We start from the raw sequence: 6405 nt of genomic DNA on the forward strand, positions 1-6405 counted from the left end.
ACACTTTTAAACATTCTTCATGCATCTCTAACACTTGTAATCAATCAAATTCATTGTATTATAACATATTCTCACCCTAAACAACTTTAGACAAGCCATTTACTTCCTCAAAGCAATTGTTGTGGGTTCTTATCACATTTGGGACAAAATTTGACCAACTCTTTCTTCACACTTCTAAACAATCTTCATGCATCTCTACAACTTGTAATCAATCAAATTCTTTGTATTATAACATATTCTAACCTTAAAAAAACTTTAGACAAGCCATTTAGTGCCTCAAAGCAATGGTTTTGGGTTCTTATCCCATTTGGAACCTGATTTGACCAAGTCTTTCTTCACACTTCTAAACATTCTTCATGTATCCCTATCACTTGTAATCAATTAAATTCATTGTATTATAACATATTCTAACCCTAAAAACTTTAGACAAGCCAATTAGTGCCTCAAAGCATTGGTTTTAGGTTCTTATCTCATTTGGGACCTGATTTGACCAAGTCTTTCTTCATACTTCTAAACATTCTTCATGCATCTCTAACAATTGTAATCAATCAAATTCTTTGTATTATAACATATTCTAACCCTAAATTAACTTTAGACAAGCCATTTAGTTCTTCAAAACAATGTTTTTGGGTTCTTATCCCATTTCGGACCTGATTTGACCAAGTATTTCTTTATAGAATAGCAAAGAACTAACAACACTCAAGTTTAAAGAAGAAGAACTCTCTTATTATCTTAGGGAAAATAACTCAAAACCCTAAGCTCTCAATCTCATAAACTTGTACAAGTTATGCTACACATTAGCATCTCCTTATATAGAGCTTTCACAAAACCCTAATACAAAATAACCTGAACCATAACTCGGTTTATAAGCTTAATAACCATGACTCGGTTTAAGCGGGCTTTGGTTGGGCCTCAAGTCTTCTTCTTCAAGCTTACTCCAACATTCTCCCCCTTAAGCTTGAACTTGCCATCTCTCACATCTTGAACTCCAATCAAACCTCTCATCTCTTTAAACTTGATTCCTCCAAGTGATTTGGTTAGTATATCCGCCTTTTGTTCCGTTCCGGGAACATGTTCCACTTCGATTAAACCATTTTCAATACATTCTCTAATGAAGTGATACCGCCTATGGATGTGTTTGCTCCTACCATGAAATACCGGATTCTTTGTGAGAGCTATAGCCGACTTGTTGTCCATTAGTATTGTGACTTTCTCACTAGGTGACCCGGTAACTTCACTAAGCAAGTCTTGAAGCCAAATGGCTTGCTTCGCTGCTTCAGTGGCTGCCATAAACTCAGCTTCACACGAAGACATTGCCACCGTGTTTTGCTTTTGTGTACACCAAGTAATTGGACAAGTACCAAGATAGAAGATATGGCCGGTTGTACTACGACCATCCTCTTGATCAAGGCTGTAACTACTGTCACTATAGCCCTCCAAACGCATCTTATTGTTAAGTGTAAACAAAAGACCAAGTGAAGATGTACCTCGTAGATATCTCATAACTTGTTTCAAAACTACACCGTGAGAGACTTTCTGATCATGCATAAATCGACTCAAAACTCCAACGCAATAGGAAAGGTCCGGACGTGTGTGGAGCAAGTATCGAAGACATCCTATGCTTCTTCTATATTTCTTCTCATCAACACCTTTTTCTTTCACAGCTTTAGACAATTGTAAATTCATCTCCATCGGTATATGACAAGAATTGCATGCTTCCATTCCAGCTTCTACCAATATCTTTTGTGCATAACTTTCACCTTGATGCACTTCAATACCGAGGTAGTACGTCAACTTCCCGAGGTCACTCATCTCAAACATGTTCGCCATCTCCCGTTTAAACTCACGAATGATCTTCAAGGAGGTTCCAGTCACAAGTAAATCATCAACGTATTCGGCCAAGATGAGTAGAGCACCTTTCTCTTCCTTTTGATACAGTGATGGTTCCTTAGAGCACCTATGAAACTTCAAACTACTCAAAAACTTGTTTAGCTTTTCATTCCATGCACTAGGAGCTTGTTTTAGACCGTATAGAGCTTTCTTGAGTTTGTAAACCTTGCTTTCACTTCCTTTGATTACAAATCCCTCAGGTTGAGTGACATATACTTCCTCCTTCAGCTCACCGTGTAAAAACGCAGTCTTTACGTCGAGATGATGAATTTCCCAACCTTGTGAAGCTGATAAAGCAATGATAAGACGTATCGTTTCCATGCGTGCTACCGGAGCAAACACCTCATCATAATCAACACCATGCCTTTGTACATACCCTTTTGCCACTAAACGAGCTTTGTACTTGTTAATACTTCCATCCGAGTTCCGCTTGATCTTAAACACCCACTTCACACCAATTGCCTTAACTCTAGTAGGAAGATCAACAAGCTTCCAAGTCTTATTCTTTTCTATCGATAAGAGCTCTTCCTCGCATGCCTCTATCCATACTTTTGACTCTCTTCCCTCTTGAAACGACCATGGCTCCTCATTTATTACCATCAAGAGCTTCTCACATTCGATATCTCCAAGGAGTGCATAATCGTTCAAGTAACCCGGCATTCTTCTTGCTCTCATTGATCTTCTTAGCTGTTTAGGAGAGTCTTGTGGTTCATCATCACTATCATCATCATCGCTCTTATCTTCTTCACTGCTGCTCTTTTCTTCTATTGCATTTGTGTCATCGGTAATCCCGTCCTCATTTTCAGCTCGAGTATTGTGAGAATCATCTCGAGTTTCACTATCTCTTAAACCATTGTTACCAAACTCTCCGATGTCAACAACAAATGTTCTGGATTCACCATGGGATTCTCGTGTAGTAGTATTCCAATTCCAACTCTTCACTTCGTCGAAAATTACATCACGGCTCACAATGATTTTCTTGGTTGTAGGATCAAGAAGGTGATAAGCTTTTGATCCGGGTTCAGTCCCGAGATGAACTAGGACCCTTGATCGATCGTCTAGCTTTTTTCTCCCAGCGTCTTCTGTTCTTGCATAACCAATGCAGCCAAAAACTCTGAGGTGACCAAGATTTGGTTTTCTTCCTTTGTAAAACTCATATGGAGTAGCCTCAGCTAGTGATCTTGTTGAAATCTGGTTGATCAAATACGTAGCATGTCTCACAGCCTCTCCCCATAGAGAATTCGGCAATCTCATGTGCTTCAAAACACTCCTTGTCATCTCTAAAAGAGTTCTGTTACGCCTTTCGACAACTCTGTTCTGCTGAGGAGAATAAGGTGCGGTTAAATGTCTCTTGATGCCATATTTCTCACAATATGTTTGAAACTCATTAGACACAAACTCCCCCCCCCCTCTATCCGTTCGAAGTGTCTTCACTGTAGAATTTGTTTCTTGTTCAGCAAGCATCTTGAATTTCTTGAATTTATCAAAAGCTTCACTCTTCTTCTTCAATAGAATGGTCCACATATAACGTGAGTAATCGTCAACAAGCACAAATATATACCTTTTGCGAGCTGGTGTAGAAGGTGTGATGGGTCCACAAAGATCTCCATGAATTAATTCAAGAACGTGTGTAGCTCGATATGAGGTTGCTTGTGGATACGAGTGCCTGCTTTGTTTCCCGAGTAGACACGATACACACGTTTCTTTTTCAACTGTTATGTGTGGAATACCCGTCACAAGTTCTTTGTTGATCATCATCTTTATTGTTTCCATGTTAACATGCCCCAAGCGAGCATGCCATTTAGAAGAGTCGGTTGACGTTGTTAGCTGTAAGCACTTCAAATTTTCAACGTCCAATAGTACTTTGTACAACCGATTCTTCGACCTACTTGTCCTCACCAAAAGCTGTCCAACTCGATCAAACAACAAGAGAAAATCACCCTTCATTCGGACTTCACAACCCGCTTCCGTGGCTTGACCAAGACTCACAATGTTGCTTTTCAGATTCGGAATGTAATAAACATTGTGTAGGTCTTTTAAAATCCGGTTGTTACCATCTTGAAACACAAATCGAATGGAACCTTTGCCTTGTATATCAATCCGAGAATCATCTCCAAATCGTACCTTCCCTGTGATTGTTTCATCGAGAGCATAGAAAAAACTTCTATTTCCACTCATGTGGTTACTTGCTCCATTATCAAGATACCACACATTTGTTGCCTCAAAAGACGTTTCAAAACGGCTTGGCTCAACCTTCTGCTCATTTAGATACACCACCTCGTGCATCATCAACTCATCAGCTTCTTGTGTGTCTTCTATCTTCTTCTCGACAACTTCTTGAAGTTTAAACAATCTATCCGGACAATCAGAAGCATAGTGACCTAACTTGTCACACCGATAACACGTAACCGTGGAGGTATCCCTCTCCCTATCTCGTCCTTGTCTGTATGATCCGTTGGCATAACGTCCACGACCACGTCCTCGTTGATTAAAACGACCACCGCGGCCTCTCCCTCGACCACCGTTGTAGGTACTTTGATAAGAATCTTGTGAGTCCGTGTTCACATACATCAATTTTCCCTGCTCCTCTAGTTGCTCTTCGTCTTCGTCAGCAACTCTTTCTTCATATGTTTTCAATCTTCCAACAATGTCTTCAAAACTAGCGGTGTTAAGGTCAAGGACTTGTTCTAGGGAAGCAACAATATGAATATACTTCCTCCGAGGTAAACTCTTAAGAAATTTCTTCACAAGTTTAGCCTCTTCAATGGTTTCCCCAAGAGATGGTGACTTAGATGATATTTCGGATAAGTGGCCAACAAAATCATCAATAGTATCCATGTCTTTCATCTTGAGTTGATCAAATTCCGCCATTAAAGTTTGTAGCCTTGCCTCTTTTACTCTTTCAGCTCCAACATGGCGTGCTTTGATGGCATCCCAAACCGCTTTTGATGTATCAAGCTCGCCGACTTGAAGAACCAAAGCTTCGGGGATGGATTGAAACAGTAAAGCAATAGCCATGTTATTCTTGTCTTCGTTCTTCACCCCATCTTCGATTGTCTCCCACACTTTGTTGACTTTAAGATTGATGTTCATGCGCATAGCCCAAACAATATAGTTAGAGGAGTTTAACATCGGGCACTTGATAGAAGAAGGTCCGGTCTCCTTTGATGTCTTCTCAGAATCTTCCTCCTTTAGATCGACCATGGTTGCTCTGATACCAATTATAGAATAGCAAAGAACTAACAACACTCAAGTTTAAAGAAGAAAAACTCTCTTATTATCTTAGGGAAAATAACTCAAAACCCTAAGCTCTCAATCTCATAAACTTGTACAAGTTATGCTACACATTAGCATCTCTTTATATAGAGCTTTCACAAAACCCTAATACAAAATAACCTAAACCATAACTCGGTTTATAAGCTTAATAACCATGACTCAGTTTAAGCGGGCTTTGCTTGGGCCTCAAGTCTTCTTCTTCAAGCTTACTCCAACATTCTTCACACTCTTAAACATTCTTTATGACTCTCTAACACTTTTAATCCATCAAATTCATTGTATTATAACATATTCTAACCCTAAACAACTTTAGACAAGCCATTTCCTGCCTCAAAGCAATGGTTGTGGGTTCTTATCCCATTCGGGACCAAATTTGACCAAGTTGTTCTTCACACTTCTAAACATTCTTTATGTATCTCTGGCACTTGTAATCAATCAAATTCATTGTATTATAACATATTCTAACCCTAAACAGCTTTAGACAAGCCAATTAGTGCCTCAAAGCAATAGTTTGGGTTCTTATCCCATTTGGGACCTAATTTGACCAAGTCTTTCTTCACACTTCGAAACATTCTTCATGTATCTCAAACACTTGTAATCAATCAAATTCATTGTATTATAACATACTCTAACCGTAAACAACTTTATACAAGCCATTTAGAGCCTCAAAAGCTGATGTAGCAATTTTTACCCGATCAATTAAATTATCGAAACTCAAGGAGCAATTAATTAACACACCAAGAATACACAATTTTGTTTAATCTAAGCTTAATAAGAGATGAGTTTTGATTTCTAAATGTAACTAACAATGCAATTTAAATTAAGCAATGCAAAACAAGATGAAAGGAAGCAATAATCAAAAGACTAACAAGATTCGAATTGAAATAAAGCGGGAAAAGACAATTACTAAGCAATAATTAAAGACGAATCTTCGGGTTAAGGTAATTGACTAGGAGCGATAAAGAAGCGGATTATGGAGCTAACAACTTCAAACAAGCATTAATCCTTATGCCATAGACACTAAACTAGACTAATTCATTTTCATGACAATAATCACTTTACTAATCAAATAATCATCAACTTCTTCCAAAGGCAATTAAATGATCAACCAGCATTAATAACAAGTCTATCTAGCCACTAAACATCGTAATCAACATTTTCCAATGGCAAGGAGTGTAAAGCACTTAAAAGTTTTGGTTCGGGAATTTCATCGAACACCTTCCGGGCGTGAAACTCCTA

The sequence above is a fragment of the Capsella rubella genome, unplaced genomic scaffold, assembly GCF_000375325.1.
Source record: "Capsella rubella cultivar Monte Gargano unplaced genomic scaffold, Caprub1_0 scaffold_79, whole genome shotgun sequence".
Lineage (NCBI taxonomy): Eukaryota > Viridiplantae > Streptophyta > Magnoliopsida > Brassicales > Brassicaceae > Capsella > Capsella rubella.